Consider the following 19,219-nt stretch of genomic DNA (forward strand, 5'->3'; position numbering starts at 1 on the left):
TGTGTGTATTTAATCAACTCAACACTAGATGGCTCTAGTTACAAAACCAAAACATTTTCAAAAATCTAAAACTCTGGGATATGACATACGAACAGATGAATTCTAATGCACTAAATCAAACTCTGCTGTCTTCCAAAGTCTTCACGCACTAAGAATAGCATTGAGCATTTAGGTTTGATATGTTATGAATCTCCAAATGATCAGGCATAAATCCTAGAAGCTCTTATGTCAAAGATCAAAACACAAAGTTGCACTGACATCACTTCAAAGGCTACAGATCTCATCTGCTTTGAAATCACCCTGCTCTGTATACACATGGTATTCTATTATTTTAAAGTCGTTTTTACATATACCAATTCCCTCAATCCTCTCAACAACCAATGAGGTATACAAGAGATGTAGATATTTTCCCCATCAAAAGCAAAGACTCTGAGATTTAGAAAAGGGCCAGAAACTTGCTCAAGGTTAAGTAGCTCATAAGTCATAGTGTGTTGGGACTGGAGTGCTAAGGTCCCAACTCCTAGATCAGAGTACTTTCTAGTCAACAGGCAAGGAAAGAGAATAAGATTTTGCAATACTCAGTGTGTCTGATATGGCCCCTCGATTCTTTGAAATGCTTCCTTCCAGTGAATTAAGTAGCCCTACCCACCCAACAAACACTGAAAAATGAAATCTTGAATTCTTAGGAGATTGAAGTGAATGGGTTTTTTTGTTTGTTTGTTTGTTTGTTTTTTACATGAGTCTTACTCTGTTGCCCAGGCTAGAGTAAGGTGGTGTGATCTTGGTTCACTGCAACCTCTGCCTCCCTGTTTAAGTGATTCTCCTGCCTCAGCCTCCTGAGTAGCTGGAATTACAGGCATCTGCCACCATGCCAGATAATTTCTATATTTTTCGTAGAGATGGGACTTCACCATCTCAGCCAGGCTGGTCTCGATCTCCTGACCTCGTGGTCTACCCAGAAGAGATATTTTTAATGGAACTCAGACAGGAAGGATGGTGGCAGGCAAAGAAGCATCTTATCCTTGGTAATCTTTGACTTTGAGTTATATTTTAGGTTTTTTAAAAGCTTTATGTGTTACCTTCAGCAGCAAAACAATAATTTTTACCTAAATATAGTCTGAAAGCAAGATTCGTTAAAATCCATAAGCCAAGTATTTCATGTATGAATGATTGATCATTGCAACCACTGAAAGAGCACTTACTATGGATCTGGTATAGCCCATTTTTGTAAGTCTCTTTCTTTTTGAGTATTCTCACCTCATCAAATAGTATCACCATCCAGCCAATGGCTATATCCAGTAATTTGAGACTTGTCCTTTAGATGTCATGCCTCCTCAGTTCCCACAACCTCTTGATGATTTGCATCCTACACATTTCATTGACTGTCTACTTTCCTCTATTCCCAGAGCTACCACCCTAATCTCAACTAACATCCCCTGCCACCTCCCCTCCAACTAGTCTCTTTTAGCTGCTTCATCTTCTTCAAGTTCAAATCACTAACTTACTTGAATATATACATGAGTAACATTATTCTAAGACAACAACAACAAGAAAAAGGGAGAGAAGTAGGCAATGTTATCCCACGGCAATTTATTCTCCATGCTACACCCAGAATCTGTACAAATGGTTCATGTGGCTCCCCTTCGTCAGATGCTTCAGTGACTTTCCATTGCCCCGGGATAATGCTGGGAATCTCATGATGGCCCTTTATGAATTGCCTGACTTGGCAACCTAATCCAATCACTGTCCCCATCAGTTTCCCTCTTGCCCTTCACAACTGACCTTCTATCAGTTATTTGCATATGCCAAACTCATGTGAACTCAGAGCATCCCCATGTGCTACTTCCACTGACTAGAATGCCCACCTCCCACCCACACATCCTTCAGGTCTCAGCTTAAATGTCTTGTGACCTGGAAAGCTTTCTTCAAGTACCCCGCATCCCACCCAGCCCTACATGAGGGTAGGTCCCCGGGTTTAATGTTCTGTTTAGTATTCTGTACTTCTTCATAACGCTTATTACAACTATAATTAGTTAATCATTGAGGTATTTGCTTAATGTGTGTACCTTTTATCTGGTCTGTTACCCACTGAATCACTTAAGACTAGCACAGTATTTCCCAAACATTTAAAATTATGATCCACAATAAAAAATAAACTTTATAACCAGTACACACAGATATATACACAATTAGAAAAAAGTTTCATGAATAGTATTACCCTTTCTAGATGCAATTCATTTGATAGTTTCTTTCTATTTTTAATGTTAGATACAACCCACTTTATTGATTTTATAGCCTACTAATAGACTGAAATCTCATTTTAAATAATCACCTCTCTAATGCAACACTTAGCAGAGAGAACTTTCTCAGTAATTGTTTGTAGAATAAAGTAATAGAAAATTCACATTTGCCAGCCACTATCTAAACTGAGTTTATTTTTACAAAATAAAGGCAAGCCTTGCCATCCTTGGTACAGTTAACTCTCTTGATTACTGATGAGGTCAAGGTCATAAATTTGATCTCATTCTGATCTATTGATTTCTCTGTCTCAAGGCCACAAACTTTCTCTCTAATTAGCCCTCAGAAAAAGAGAAGCTGATCCATTGTTTTTCTTTTTATTCCTTATCAGTATATTCCTATCCTTGTAACAAAATGGTTTAAAAAATAGAAAGGAATAACAACAATTCATCACTACAAAATTCATTACTACCATTGGCTCTTAGGAGTGATATATAAATTGTCTTACTGAAATCATCAGACTCTAGGTTAATGTGAGTATAGTCCTGCCCTGTTGAATGCCAGGATCCATCAGATAATAAATTAACATATTTTTAATAACTGGTTACAATAGACTGAATGTTTATGTTCCCCCTAAAATTAATATGTTAAAACCCCAACTCCCAATGTGATGGTATTTGGAAACAGTTCCTTTTGGAGGTAATTATGATTACAGTAGGTCATGAGGCTAGGTCCCTCATGATAGGATTAATGCCCTTATTTTTAAAAAGGAGAAGATATGGGATCTCTCTTTCTGTGTGCATGCACCAAGGAAGGCCATGTTAGGACATAACCAAAAAGAGGGCCCTGCTGGCACCCTGATTTTGGACTTCCAGCCTCCAGAGCTATGAGAAACAAGTGTCTGTTGTTGAAGCTACCCATTGTATGGTATTTTATTATGGTAACCTGAATGGACTGAGACGTAGTTAATATCATTCTTTTACCTGTTGTATTTCGATGTTTCCTTCAGATACCTAAAAATCCTAGCGTTCCTTTCTTCAACTCCACTTATCACCATCTAAGTACCTACCACACAAAACAATAAAGGAAACCCTCCCCAAACTGTCCATCTTACAATATCAACAATTCTTTGTTGGACCAGGCAAACTCAAACTAAAAATTCCTCACTCATTTGGGAACCATGCAAGCCCAGACTGTGCTTTCACTAGGGAAACCTACTGCTTTCACAATAGGACTACTTTTTCAAGAAGGAATAGGGATCCTTTTTCAAGAAGGAAGCAGAGAGATGTGTCCGTCATTCAGCTATCTAGCTGGGTGAGGCATAAATTCTTCTCTAGGTCTAACATTAGGGGTACAATTCTGGGGTAAAACAATTGTTCCTGGGGTGTTTTTGTTAAACCCTGTCATGCATTGCTATGGGAAAATGGTAAATCATTTCATGTTTGAGAACTGAAATAATTTCATGTTTGAGAACTATGCTCTCTTAATGGTTGCTTCCTAGAAAATTTGACTCCTCTTACTAGAACTGAAGCCAAGGAAGAGTATCCTCTAATTCTAGTTTTGGAGTGTGTGATTTCCAAGTCCTTAAATCAAAATTTACTCAAAATTAGAAAGGTTTTGGTTCTTTTTCCTTTTCTTTAAGTGGGCTTTATTACCGGTAGGGATTTATTCTAGAGAGTAGAGTTCTTACCAGAGAACTCAGAGTATAGAGTTTGTATTTTTGAAAACACTATTTATCTATTTTTCAAGAAACTCAGTTACCACTGAGATTTCAGGCAATGAACAATAGCATCAGTTATCATATAACCCCAGTATATGGCTGATGATTATGTTTTTTACAAGTAAACCCCTCTTACAATCTAAACGAGCAGCTTGTACTCAAAGAAGTATGCTTTCCCCAACCTGATCTGGCCCAAATCTGTCTACTTTATTATATAAGGGCTTTGTGTATTTTCTGTTTCTTGGCCAGTATTTATCAATGCACTTGTCCTAAAACTCTACACTTTACTCCCTGTAATACAGTGATATAAAAAGTGTGAAACAAAGAAATATTCTCATAAATTACCGTCAGCATAATATCATTTTGGCATAGCAAAAAACAAAGGAAGTAACATAAAGAAAAGTTTACATATCCAATTGCAGTGAATTTTACTTTTTAAATATATCATATAAGTCAATGAAATAGCTTCAAAATAATATTTACCCCAATATTTTTACAACATTTATTTTAATTTTATAAACAAATAACAAAGATAGTTTTCATAAATTATATCTGGGCTGTAGTGACCCAGTTACCTGGTCAAAGGGCTGCATGGATGCAAGAGACAGGGTGAGTTAAAGTTTAACTCCCAGGAATTGTAAACCAAACCTAAAGCCACTGAACCTTTGGAGTTTGATATGGTGATTAGAGCATAACCCGAGTGACACGTTGAATTCGCCATAATCAAGGAAACCCTTTCCGGGTGGGGATCTCTGAAATTACTCAGGTATGATCCATGTGTTTTCCTTTTTTCTATTTCAACTCTGTGAAACTGTGCATTGTTGTATCAGTGGCAATGCAGTGAAAACAGCTTTTACTCTCTTCTGCTATCTAGCCTAATTCGAGGAATTATCTAGCTTGCTTTGAGACTAATGAAAAAATTGGAAAACAAAAGAATATATTAGAATTATCATATAACCTCAAAATGAGACAGCTACCAGGATTTAATAAATTTCTGAGGGTTCGAGAGTGGAACCAATGTTCTGAGAAGTTTATTTAGCTCTAACCAGACACCAGGGACAGTTGTGGTTGAGTGCCTGTCCTGATCCTAGGAATCTGAGAAGCAAAAATGCAATTAACAAAAGAAATAGCATTAACATCCCTGGAAGATTTTGAGTTCTGTGTGTTGGTCATAATTCCTATCATACTTCAGACTTCATATGTTTAATTATCTACTACTACCATAAAAAATGTCTTGGTAAATTCTTGCTATTTCTCCTGCCATTATCTTGCTAACCAAAGGAATGGGTAAACTCTTCACTTTTGATTCTGGCAAAAAAATATTATGGAAAATTACTGGCTTTTAATGTGTTAAATCTCAACCTTGGAATGGCTAATTATTGGATTGTTTCCACAGTTTGGGCGACTATGCTGAGGTGGATATATTTTCACATTTTTTCATTTACTCTAAAAAGATTATTCACAACCAGAATATAATGGTATTTTATCTCAAGAAAGCAATCAATCTGGGTATTTGCCAGAAGTATCCCACTTCTGCCAGAAACCTCCTAAACTCTAACTTTTTGTCACGATTATCAATGTAATTTCCAAGAAGAATTGATTCCAACTAAACAAGGTTATTTACTATAGGACTTTTCAAATGTGTATTGTATATTTCCAACAAGATGAAGAATATAGCATTATTTGTGCATTGTGCAGGATTAGTGTTTTGTAGAGTATATTTTGGTAAATTCAGCCCTAGTTATAATTTAGGATCAAGAAGAAAATGTGTTGGTCTGCTCTGAAACTTCCTTTATAACATGTGTTACAGAGCATGCCGTGGAACATGGGTCTGGAAATGACAGTGATATCACCTACTTGTCAAAGCAGTCAGGTTTTGCCCTGCTCAATACAGAGAAAGAGACAAATGACTTACAAGGTTCACATTTTCTGGAATAACATTTACTCTGCCCATTTTATATAACTCTTAACATTTTACTATTTATCCATTTTAAGGGAAAAAGGAAGACAGGTGGCAAGGAAAAGAAATATTGTTGTGGGCAAACACTATAAAATGACATAATGGATATTAAAACACTGTATAAACTTAGTTCTTATTTTCTACTGCGCTAATACCAAGGTTGTTTTTTTGTCATTTCAAATATCAAAATTATATTTAGTGGACATTAATAAATGTGGCTCAAAAGAAAAGTGACTCTATTGTCAAGTAAGCCGAGGAAATGGTGTTAGAAAAGATATAGCAGGTCTTGTTACCACATGAGAGTTTTTAGTAAAACATGAGTGTTTTCAGTAATAATGATAACAGACATCTATGACACACTATATTGTCAGGTCTACTTTTAAGTTCTTTCCATGAATCACCTCATGTGATTCTTAGAACAACTCTATGGGGTAGATACTTTTATAACAGGTTATAAATGGGAAAATAGAGGCACAGACAAGTTATCTAACAGGCTCAGCTACTCAGCAATTGGCAAAGCCAGACTCCCTAGTCTGGTGGTCTGACTCAGAGACCAAGCATGTACCCATTATATTATACCCTCAAGGACTGGGGACTCATGACACATGCAAATATTGTCATTTATCATGACTACCTAAGAAAGTAGGCAATATTTTGCTTCCTGGGCTTCATTTACAACATAATATCTTCTTTCAGGAACGTTTATCAACATCTATCAAAACTGGTATTTCTCAGAATACAGAAAGGGAAAGACCAAATCACTTTTATAGCCAATGTCCAGCATTCATAACAATCAGAATTGATTGAAATCGTCACAACTGAAAAATCTAAAGGACTTTAGAGTCTAGTCTTCTTCTACCAAATAGGACTATGCCTATCTGAGAAACTTTAAATTAATTACAGAAAGAGCACTAGGCTTTTTGCCTGGACACAGCTAAGCCAGAATATCTATTGCAAAACTTCCTAGGTTTGTGACCTTGGGCATGTTGTTTGACTCCTCTGAATCTCAGATTTCTCAAATGTGAAATGGGGGTACAATCTGCCCCACAGTATTTTGTGAAGGTTAAATTAGATGATAAAGCAAAGGAGTGAAGTACAGTCCCTGGTATTTAAGAATTCAGCAACAACTCCCTTCTCTTTTCACTTTCCTGTTTGTAACAGCCTCCAGAAAACTTTTCTAAAATTTCCCAAGAGTACCTATTAGGTCTTGTTTGTGAAAACAATATTAATAAAGTTGAAATCAAAAACTGTTTATAAACAAAATTTCAATTAATTGCAAATAGCAGTACTATTCCATTTATTCAGAGAAAGTCAGTCTGTAATTATTGTTTTTAGTATTAAAGCACACACACAGAGTATGTCATTATTTTAGAGGATATTGTACCTGACACAGGACACACTTATTTCATCATGTATACAGTTAATGTTAAAAATTTGTTTCAGCAACTGTCTCTTGAAATATTGTCATCCTTTAGAAAGCTGAGTAGTACTGTGGGTACTATTACACAATGGTTTTCATTACCTTATGTGTCTCTAAAATGACTCAATAAGTTCAAACAAGACAGTATTGATCGACAGAGGATAAACACTATTTTATCTTATTCACAGAAACAGTAACCAGGCTCCCACAAAGTGCAGCTCTTACAGTCCAACTGCCCCCAGGTAAAGCATCTGGAAAAGGAGCAGTACCCTTGTGGTGACATTCTGTATTAGAAATCTATAGCCCATCTGCTCCTTGGTCTGATCCTGTAAAATCCAGAGTGTTATTAACAAATGTTTGCTGCCCATTAAATCAGAAAAGCTAGTCTATCATTTTATTTCATCAAATCTACTGCAACTGGGTGATCAGCTTTGTTCTGTTTTGCTTTGTTTGAGTCAGAGTTTTGCTCTGTTGCCCAGGCTGGAGTGCAGTGGAGGGATCTTGATTCACTGCAACCTCTGCCTCCTGGGTTCAAGTGATTCTCCTGCCTCAGCCTCCTGAGTAGCTGGGACTACAGGCTCCAACCACCATGCCTGGCTAATTTTTTGTATTTTTAGTAGAGATGGGGTTTCACTATGTTGGCCAGGCTAGTCTCGAACTCTTGACCTTGTGATCTGCCCGCCTTGGCCTCCCAAAGTGCTGGGATTACAGGTATGAGGCACCGCACCCCATCTAGGTTATCAATTTTAATGACTACTTAGAATTCTTTATTTAATAAAATAAAATTTTGTATTGAATATTTTTGATTGATGCAATCCAAAAATTAAAACATATCCTTTTATTAAAAATTATTGTCTTGACTAAAATATGCTTGTATCTTGAAAGTTCTAATTTGATTTCTTTTAAAGATACATAAGCTAAGCTTTTTTCCTATATAGATTTATGTGTGGAGTTTTATGCATATATGTATTAATCACATGTAGAACATTTTCCAAATTTGCTTATTCAGTAGGGTTTGGTCTCTCGTAATATTAAGAGGGAAATAGTAATAAGGATGTAAGATAAATCCCTCTGGTTTTCACAGTTAGGTATAATGCTCTGCTCCAGACATAATATAACTAAAGAGCATTAGCGCACGACCAATTTGGCCAGACAGAATGTCTGAGTGAGCAGATTAGTTCGTAATTCTATAAAATCCCACCTGCAATGATGTAGTGATGTCTTCCTTTCCTCCAGCAATTAAAAAATAATCATTATTTTAGGATGCCCAATTGATTTAAAAATCACTAGTCTTAGTTAAGTAGGAGAACCAACTACAATAATACCTTATTTCCATAGGACATTCTAGTTTATAAAGCTTTTCATATAGAAGAACTTACACAGATTTTTAATGGCAAATTTCTTCATACTTGATGTCAATTCAGGATGCCTCATTTCTTCAAGGTAACTGTGTCAATATTCACCATTCCAAATGTACAAATCTGATTAACTGAAAGACACTCCCAACTAATGTTTCTAAGCCCAACTCTGTTCATGTAGCACCATGGTGATTAGGTAATGGGCCTTCAACAACTTCACTGGACATTAGTGTATTGATCAGTTAAGAGGCTGGATGAACACAATAAAGAGAGGAGAGGACATAACGGTCCATGTGGAAAGCAAGAGAAGGACCACTCCCATATAGGTCCTAGAAGGAAACAGCCCTGAGAAGATGCAATTATAACTCAGTCCAGATGCTGTAACTAACACAGTGAAACATATAAAGGAACAGAGGATTATAAAATCTCCTACCTGCCTTGCAGGGGACTGGCAAAGCATTGTATACAAATGAAATTTTTAAATTTTCTATTGATTTTAGTATTCTTATATCCTGCTCTTCTACTGGGATTCTGCTTAGTGCTTATCTTTCCAGCTGGGGCCTTTAGAATGAAGTAAATTTTACTTTTAATTATTAGATGTAATTATACCCTAATGCCTCTGACTATTTGCAATGGAAGTCAGAAATCAAAATCTGGTACCATGGGGGAAAACTGTGTTGGCACATATAGATGTTCATCTCAGAAATCCTCTTTCTAATCCTCTTTTCTGAAGTTCCCTAACAGTTCCTTGCAATTCATGCACTACAAACTAACTAGAATTGGCACCCCATGATGATTATAACAATAATGTTAATAAAAGCTCTTACATCCTGCCAGATGCCAGGCACAGAGATTAACTCATTTAATCCTCCATCACTCTACGGAATAGGTACTATTGCTGTGCCATTTTTCCAATAAAGCATCTACAGTTTAGGGACCTGAAGAAACTTGCCCCAGGTCACACCAGTAGTAAGTGGTGCAGGAGTGAGTCCCAGCAGTCTGGCACAGTCCACCCTGCAAAGAAAGGACCAATGGAACACTGGGAAGCACCACAGCTTAGAACCAGAAGGAAACTTTTGAGATCCTTTATTTGACAGAGAAAAGCAACTTGGGTTCCCCAAAGATAGAAGACACATTTTTGTTAGAATATAAATTAGTTTAGATGCAGGATGTGAGTGATAGGGACCAAAGTCACTTAACAGACTAACTAGCTTGGCAAACCCTTGTGAGAAGCAAGTTTTGATGATAGGGAAAGAAGATATTAAGAGTAGATGGTCCAGGGAGGAAGTATCAAAAATAACTAGAGGGTGATATAAGGGACTTGAGTAGCAGGATTTATCTGATCTTCAAGGAAGAATTAACTTATTGAAGAATTGTTAGTAAAGTCATTTGAATATCACACTTGCAAAATACTGATTCAACTGTGTCTATTTTTCTCATTATATAACAGATACTTAACAGGTGCATTGACTTGAATTGGCATCATGCCAGAAATGCCATTATATGGACCCTTAAGACATTTTAAGAGAAAAACCTGTAATGCCTAGAAATTCAATTTTCTCTGCCTTTTAAAAACAAGCCATCAAGTCCGATCTTTTCTATAACACGTTAGTAACTCAGAATTGCAAAGGATTTCCTAAAGCCCAATGATCCAAATCTCTGATTTGTGGTGTTGACATAGCAGAGTGGAGACAAATTATATGTTAAAGCGGAAGGTTCTGGACCTGGAATGGTTGGACACAAATTCTGGCTCTACCACTTGCTACAATTTAACTCTAGGCAATTTATTGAACTCTGTGTGACAATTTCCTCTTCTGTAAAGGCAGGTTGTTTAAATAATTAGAAATTATATATAAAGTGCTTAGAATAATGTCAAGCAAATGTGCATAAATTTTAGCCATTTAGTATAAGGCTGATCATATTTCTGTGTTGATTATAAAATGTTTTACTAGAGGAAAATAGGTAAGAAAGAGGCCATGAGGTGCAAATGTAGAGTGCTTTTTAGAGTGCAGGAAGATGACTTAGAAATTAACTCTATCCCCATTTGTCTATTTTGGGGATAGAGTTAATTTCTAAGTCATCTTACTGCACTCTATCCCCATCACTGGCTTGCAGTGCAAATTTGGAACACTGTCTTTCTGACTTTCTTGCAGTTTTTCTTTTTTTTTGAGAAGGAGTCTCACTCTGTCGCCCAGGCTGGAGTGCAGTGGTATGATCTTTGCTCACTGCAACCTCCGCCTCCCAGGTGCAAGTGATTCTCCTGCCTCAGTCTCCTGAGTAGCAGAATTACAGGCATGCACCATCACACCTGGCTATTGGTTTTTTTGTTTTTTTTTTGTATTATCAGTAGAGACAGGATTTCACCATGTTGGTCAGGCTTGTCTTGAACTCCTGATCTCATGATCTGCCTGCCTCAGCCTCCCAAAGTGCTGGGATTACAGACATGAGCCACTGCACTTAGTCCTCTTGTAGTTTTCCTAAGACAGAGACATTCCCTATCATAGGCAGGGTCTCCTAAATTAGTATAGAATGATTTGAAGGAAGCTGAGTAATTATAGGAGGAAGCAAAAGAGAAATACAGATCCTCACACCAGAGTGCAAATCTCTAATACTTCGTTATTTTCATAGTTATGATAAAAAAGATTAGTACTCAAAGCCACTTACGATGATGCATGTAAATTAGCATAATATCAGGACAAATACAATATGGCTTTTAAAATAGAAACATAAGGCTATCTTTCCTTACAAGTGTCAGATTGCTTCTGTGCCACTGTAACATAGAACTTTAGATAGATTTTGTTAGCTTCACTCAGAGATCAAATATACTCCATTAGTCAGGGATTGGCAGACTTTGTGAAAATTGAGTTTTCGACTTAAATTTCTCCAAATTGGTCTGAGGAAACCAAATGCAGCAACTAAGTTCAAAAGATCAGATTCCCAATGAGCTTAAAAAGAGAGGAAGAAACATAACACTAGATGAAGAATGAATGAAACAGCACTCACAGTTCATCAGGTCTCTATAATATACCACACAAATAATTGGTACCAGGACTATTGAATAATCACCTGCTTTTAAGCTGAAGAATATCTACATTGTATGCCATGATTACCACTTTACAAATTCATAAGACAACTTAAAAATTAAACATATTTGTATTAAACATACAAAGACATTCTACTCTTCTCGTTAGGCCATGTCATTCTACAGTTTCTAAATTCTGCCAGTTCTCTTTCCCAGGAATCTTATGGAACTCAGGCATTTTGGGAATAGCTGAGTATCATAACTGAATAAAGATAGCACAACAGTCACCAGCAGTGGTCTGATCTTACAGCTACTAGAACAATAATAGCACAAAGAAAAGAATTATGTTTATGTATTAGTCAGTGTTCTCTAGAAAAACATAGAATATATATGTAGATATAGGTAATGAATTTATAAATGCACAAAAACATAAATAAAATATAAATTTATGTAAATATGCATACAAATATGTAAGTCTACACATATCAATACAAATAAACAGATTTATTGTAAGGAGTTGGCTCATGCAATTATAGAAGCAGAAGTCCCAAGATCTGCAGTTAGTAAGCTGGAGATTCAGGGGAGTCCCAGTGTAGTTCTAGCACCAGTCCAAAGGCTTGAGACCCAGGAAAGTCAATGGTATAAGTTCCAGTCCAGAAGCCAGCAGGTTACAGATGCAAGAAAAGCCAATATTTCAAGTCCGAATATCAGGAAAGACCAATGTCCCTGCTCTGTCATGCAGGAAGAGCTCCTTCTTACTCAGCTTTTATGTTTTATTTAGGTCTTCAATTGATCGGATGAGACCTACTCACATTGCATCTGCTGTTAAAATTTTCCAAGATATTTTTTGGGTTAAAAACCCATCATTCTTCTCTGAATCTTCAGTGTTGACAAGGACAGGTCACTTATGAGTATTCCTGTTTCTGAGTTTCTGATATGCTTCTCCAAGTTGAGCACAGGCTGGAAACTTTATGAGAGTATTGAAGTCAGAGCAGCTGCAAAAGGAAAATGGTATATTGAAAGGTCTCTTGTGTGATTGTTGTGCTGCCCACACTGACCTCTGAGTTTATTCACCCTGTGTGTATATACTTAGTCACGTCTGAACATGTGTGCTAGTGCACTTATACATGTATACACACAAAATCACATACACCCAACACCTAATGGAATAGGCATGGATTCAGCTTAGCCAGGGAAATTATAGAAAGAATAATGGGAATTCTAGTCATGTGGAACTTAAGCATTTTGGGAATAGCTGAGTATCATAATTGAATAAAGATAGCACAACAGTCACCATCAGTGGTCTGATCTTACAGCTACTAGAACAATAATAGGATAAACAAGGACAAAGGCACTTCGGTAAAATAAAAAGGAACTGGTGTGCCTAGGAGATCTGATGGGCTTGAGTGTGGTATTGCTCCAGGCTTGCATTGAAAGAAAAGCAGGAAAGCCGAGTTAGGACCAGGTCATGGCAGGCTCTGAATGTTGGCTAAGGGGCTGAACTCTGTTTCTTTCTAGTTAACGATGAGTTCAGTGAAGGATTTGGGGGAGGAGAATACTAGAGGGGTATTTTAGGGAGGTTGATCTTCCAGTGGTGTGCAGAACAGACATGCTGTGCCTAGAAGGTAGTAAGCAGTGACATTTCTTTCACTCTACACTTTCGCTGAGCTCAGGTTAAGTTCAATAATGGAAAATGGGGTGGGAAATAGAGCTAGGAGTGTAGAGGGAACAAAGGGCAAGTATACATATGTACAGAAAGCAGAAAACAAGTCAAAATCCAGGCTTCATGAGGTGCCTATATTGAAGATTGCTCTGGATAAAGAGACTGTTAGGATTTTAGAGGCAGAATTCATGGCAATTCGCAGAACTGCTAAGGCTCTTCATTATTCACGATTCAACTTTCCTACATCTGCTCCTTTCTCCTAAGAGATTTCCTTGCTCTCTGTATTTTCTCCACCCCACAGCTTTTGCTTCCTTTCCATATGTAGAACCACACAAGTACTAGTTTTATGGATGCAGTGGTAATATAAATATCTTATTGGCTAGTCCTCATCAAAACTGAGTTGAAAACAAATCATATGAGCCAGAATCTAGTAAGAGTCAGATTTTTAAAGGTTGTTCGAGGTTTTTTATCTATAAATACTAACAACTAGGAAAATATTCTTTAGAAATGATGAAAATGTAGACAAAACAATTATTAGAGAACAATTTGAATTATGCTTTCTTTCCTCCTATCTAGTTTCTACCTATGCCATGTAGTGTTTTTCTTTTTAATTAGATTTTTCATGTGACTGTATGGCCCATTTATTTGGTAGGTGGAATAAATTCAATTACCCTCAATTGTTTTGTTTCGTTTGACCTGTAACATGTATAAGTTAGAGCTTGTCAGCTGTTGTACATGCAGCTGCATATTGTTATCACCTGGGAAGCTTTAAAATCTATCATTTCCTGGGCCCCATTCCAGACCAGCTGAATCAGAATCCTTCCAGGGGTGGGAAAGATGATGCCTAAGCACAGGTGATTCTACTATGAGGCCAGGTAGGGAGTCTGGTTTTTGTAAACAGCTTCTATATGTCGTTGCTATTGGCACCTGGCTCTACTATGGCTGTTCTTAAGTGATTTTTAATGCCAATCGGTAGTATGCTTTAATAGTGGTACAATATTTCAAGAATAGGGCTTCAACGCAACTTATTGAAAGTCACAGTTATGGGATTTACTCAAATTGGACACAACCTCTGTTGGAGAAGATCACAGTGAAGTTTTGAGGGCACGGAATAAAAAAAGAGGAAGGAGAGATTTAATGGGGTGAATATTACTTGCTAAAATTTAAGAACATTTGCAGTTAAACCTCATAGTACTAGTTTGACAAGATGTGCACAGGTGCATAGGTTAATGCTTCCTCTTCTGGTATTTCCTTGTGTAATTTACAGTTCAAGCTAAATCCTAGGGATTTAAAGTGCTTTTCATTGATATTTAAAGGACATTTTAAGCAAATGGAGAAATGTCTTTCAAAACAGATAAAATGTACCTTTATAAAATCCACTTAAAGAGAATATGCTAAAAAGCAAGATGTGCTTTTATTGGATCATAAGTTATATAATTTTAAACAAAATTTTATACAAAAATAAATTGTTCTATTTGAAATTACTTTTTCCTCAAACAAAACAAAAAAGATTTCTAGATGTCAGGATTGTTTTGAAAAAATGATGATCTGATGATCTGTGGGCCAGATGAATATGCTTAACTTTCCTAAGAGTTGAGGTAACACTTTTCTTTTCATGAGCTTGTGTCTGATTTCTGACTTGATATAGATTTTTTAAAAATTGAGAAAATATACCTCCTCTATCACTTGCATGTTTTAATGCCCTGATTTAATACAGGTGTGTGTGCATATGTACCTATACAGATATATACATATAACACAAACACATTAAAATTATAAGAACATAATTATTTGTTCATTATATATCTGCTTCTTTTTCTCTACTAAACTCTGAGATAGTGGTTTCTATGGTACTTTTTCCCTAATATAGCTTTTTTTTTTCTCTATAGATATTTTCACTACAGTGAAATTTTTTCAGTATCTTAGGTTTTGCTATTTTAAGTTACTCTACTTAGGACTTAGAATGATTCCAAATTGGATGGTATATAGATTTTAAATCTCAATAAACAGTAATCAAACATCAGCTAGTCCTATACTTCCTGGCAAAAATAGCAATTTCTTTAGAAAGTTGTATCAGCACTACTCCTCCACAACATTTAATATCTTGCCTTAAAAGTACAATATTCATGTCAGATGGATTCAGCATATTCTTTAGCCATGGGTGTCACTACAAGATCAAGAAAGAGAATAGAAATTAAAGAATAAGACAGAAAAAGAGATAGAGAAGGAAAAATGAATTATATGGACATTTGAGGTTGGAGGGTGAGAAGATCCTACTCATTCCCTGAGAGTAGCTATGTGTAACACATGTACACAAAGTAGTTGTGTTGGGTGTCTTGAGAAGCACTTGGGTCTTTGATTACACCCACTGCACCCTCATGAGATATTTGGTCTATAGCTAATTTCTTCCTCTATTGCTATCTACAATCCAGAAGAACTAAAGATCACTGGAAAGAAGAATCAATACTTTAAAGAATTTAAATGGCCTGGCATGGTAGCTCACACCTATAATCGCAGCATTTTGGCAGCCTGAGGCATGTGGATCACCTGAGGTCAGGTGTTTGAGACCAGCCTGACAAACATGGCAAAATCCCATCTCTACTAAAAATACAAAAATTAGCTTGGCGTGGCGGCATGCACCTGTAATCCCAGCTACTCAGGAGGCTGAGGCAGGAAATCACTTGAATCCAGGAGGTGGAGGTTGCAGTGAGCGGAGATCATGCCATTGTACTCCAACCTGAGTGATAGAGGGAGACTCAGAAAAAAAAATTAAATATAAGAATAAAAGTACGCATGAAAGCGGAGTCAGATCTTGCCAAATGATACATCACTTGGTAAACCATGAAGGCGCCACACTTGCCAAGAAGTAAAATTTCAGTAAGATATGACTCAGTACATAGCAGACAGCTGGATCCATTTGGACCATATCCACAGGGGGTCAGATCCTTGATGTGTCCAAGTGAAGCATCAGACAATCCACCCACAACATTCCTTGAAGGAGCTATTATAATAGTTCACTTTCATTCCAGCAAAGAGGCTAAATAACCATAGTGCTTCAGATGCTCCAGTCCACGTGTCCCTATGGAAGAGAATCTGGACCATAGTATCACCCTCATCAGCTCATTATGATGTCCTGTGTTCTTCACAGCAACACTGTAAGGAAGGCAGGGTAGATATAATCTCCACATCCCTGCCTAATTTTTTTTTTAAGATGAGGAAACTGAAAAGAAGTAAAATTAGTAATTACGAACACAGTCTCAGCCACCAGGCTACCTAAATTAAAATAATCTCTCTGCCACTCATTACCTGTGTAACCTTGAGCACCTTAACCTTTCTCTATCTTGATTTATTTACCATATCATAGGAATAATAATACCTACAGCACTGAGCTTTTATGAGGTTTAAATAAATTATGTTTAAAACTTTCAGAACATAGCATATGTGTTCAGAAAATCTTACCTATGTTTATTCTTTTTTAAAGTCTTTTTAAATTTTGCCACATAATAGACCAAAAAATGGTATCTTGGTTTTTTAATTTGCCTTTTCTTGATCACTAAAGACTGTCATTATTAAATTATAAATTTATATGCTATTTTGATTTCTTTTCTTTAAATTGACTATTGATTTCCTTTGCTCATTTGTCCACTGATTTGTGTCTGTTTATTTAAAAATAATCTTTATATTACAGATATTACTTCTCTGTCTGCTATATAAATAACAATCATTTTCTGCCAGTCTGTGGACTCTTTTTAACTTCATTTATTTTGCCATTACAGAAGTTGGTAATATTTTCATAGTCAGATCTGTTAGTCTTTTCACTTATGGTTCTTAATATGCTTGGTTTAGAAGACCTTCTCTACCACAAGATTATAAAAATGCTCTTCTATATTTTCTTCTGGGAGTTATACAGTGTTTTTAAAGGTTATTTCTTTATTCCACTTAGATTGCTAGCATGTTATGAGGTGATATGCCCGCTTTATTTTTTTCTCAAATTGTCTATGATCTTCCTATGCACTTGAAATTGCATCTATTGTCGAGTTCCAGTATAAACAAAACTATGGGTCCAGAGTTTTTATTTTATTCCATTAGTCTAGCTCTCTATTTCTGCTTGTTTTAATCTTAACTGTTAATTAGGGTGGTTCCAAATCATTCTATACTTTCAATACATGTTGAGGCATTTATTGCACATTGTTCCTGCTAGGTTAACTGTGAAATCAATTGTCAGATTGCAGAATAATTTCATTGGACTTTAAATTAGAATTGCGTTAAAGTAATAATTTGGGAAAAACTGTTATCTTTACATCAATAAGGCTTTCATTCACTCGGGACTTTAGATCTTTTAGATGAATTTTATCAGTTTTTTTCACATAGGTTTTAAACATTTCTCATTGTTTATTCATATTGTATAAGTTTTTCTTATATTGTTCAGATCTTCTCATTATACTTCACTTGTTATTTCTGTAAAATACAGAACATTTATTTTATGATTGTCCTTATAGAAACCCCTAATGTTGAATAGACTTTGTATTTTTATAATGATCCCATCCTGTTGATTGTATATTACTATTTTGGATGCTTTTCCATATATAGTTCATATCTATACTCCTATGATTTTGGTCTAGTGTTCTGCTTTGTGGTATTTTTTTGTATCAGGTATTTTAAGTTTGTAGATAAGTTCAGAAGTTTTTGATTATTTTCTACTCTTCAAAAGGCTTTATATTCCTTCAAAGGAATAATTTGCTTCTTAAGTGATTTATAAAACTTGACTAATAAAACAATCTGGACCTGATATTATTTGGGAGGGAAACACTGATTGTTTTCAAAATAGATTACGATTACTAGTTTATTCAAATTTTAAACTTATCCTTGAGGCAATTAAAAATTTATACTTTTCTAAGTATTTGTCCACTGCATGTATATTTTTCAAATTATTGGCAAAAGTATTCCCTTTTTTAAAAGTCTATGAATCTTTGGTTACATCAAATTTTTCTCATTTTGAAAATTTATTTTCTCCTTTTTACTTTGTCAGGATTGCCTGCTGGATGCTAATTTACTAATCTTTTCAATCAGCTGTTACATACATTTATCAAGTCTACAGATTTGTTTTATTAATTCTACTTTTATCTTTGATTCCTTCTAATTTCTTTTAGTCCATTTTATTCTTTCCCTAGCTTCTTTAGTTGAATGCTTAGTTTCAGTGTGTATTGTCTTGTAATTAATAATAAACAGACAATAGTTTACAATAATCTACTGTACATTTCAAAGCTTCAAAATGATTTAAATGTTTTTAGCATAAAGAAGAGTCAAATGTTTAAAGTGATAGATATCCCAATTATATTGATTTGAGCTTTATACCTTATATAAATTGATTAAATTATCACATGTACCCTAAAAACATGTTCATCTATTATGTATTAATTAAAAAAATAAAACCTTGACCACATCTCAATAAAAAGTATGACATTTTTATTAACATCCACTTATTAACATAATTTTAACTTTTATATTTTATATTATGAGTAAGAGCTATGTATCATAGATAGCTACATATAGTCAAATAAGCAAGAATGAAGAAAACAAAAATAATTTATTAATCCACCCACCCAGAGATAATCAATTAACCTTTTGTAATCAAAGTATTTTTGAATATAAAAATTAATGCAAATGAAATCAGACCATACATTCTATTTTATAATGTCTTTTCTACTTTATTGTATTTCACAAATATCTGTCCAAATCATTATATATTGGTCTAGAACATTGATTTGTTGTACTGTACCACTGCTTATTCAAATATTTCTTTATTATTAGATATTTCACTTGTACCTAACCTTAATA

The 19,219-nt window shown here is 35.5% G+C and overlaps 1 protein-coding gene across 4 annotated transcripts in view; it reads left to right on the forward strand.

The window, feature by feature from the left end:
- Positions 1 to 4,677: 4,677 nt before the first annotated feature.
- The window catches only part of A1CF (APOBEC1 complementation factor), an 82,094-nt gene continuing 67,552 nt past the window's right edge, over positions 4,678 to 19,219 (forward strand). For all 4 annotated transcript variants that reach the window (XM_078344013.1, XM_002756358.7, XM_017963435.4 and 1 more), the window contains exon 1: positions 4,678 to 4,724. The gene's annotated coding sequence lies outside the window, so the exon portion shown is untranslated. The remainder of the gene's footprint in view (positions 4,725 to 19,219) is intronic.

Source organism: Callithrix jacchus, chromosome 12 (assembly GCF_049354715.1).
Source record: "Callithrix jacchus isolate 240 chromosome 12, calJac240_pri, whole genome shotgun sequence".
Taxonomy (NCBI): domain Eukaryota; kingdom Metazoa; phylum Chordata; class Mammalia; order Primates; family Cebidae; genus Callithrix; species Callithrix jacchus.